Source organism: Otolemur garnettii, unplaced genomic scaffold, assembly GCF_000181295.1.
Source record: "Otolemur garnettii isolate 467f Iridium unplaced genomic scaffold, OtoGar3 scaffold00003, whole genome shotgun sequence".
Classification (NCBI taxonomy): Eukaryota; Metazoa; Chordata; class Mammalia; order Primates; family Galagidae; genus Otolemur; species Otolemur garnettii.
The window spans coordinates 25,636,959-25,637,346 of record NW_003852398.1 but is presented as its reverse complement, the minus strand read 5'-3'; positions in this window follow the sequence as shown (position 1 = coordinate 25,637,346).

Sequence of the window (388 nt, the reverse complement as noted above, 5' to 3'; positions counted from 1 at the left end):
ATGGTTTTTCTCAGAGAGGATTCACTTTTGCTAGTGCTTTTGCCAAGAGCTCAGGTATATTCCTACCTGGGCTCATATTTGCCCAGAAATATTTCTGGCTTAACGTGAATGCCAAGTTCAGCTACCTCACTTTGGGCTTGGGTTTGGGATGGGGACAGAGCTCAGGCTTAACCTCCTGGCCACTCTCAAGGCTATACCTTTCTTTGCCTATAACTCTCTGTTCTTTCATCTACTTTATCATGATGTCCTTTTCTTTTCTATTTCTTTGCCACTTAGAGATTTCCTTTACTTCTTTGGAGTCCTGGAATGTATGTTTTGTTTTACCTTATCCAGGCTCTAGAAAAAAAACCTTCAAACTACAGTCATCCCTCCATGTCCATGTGAAATT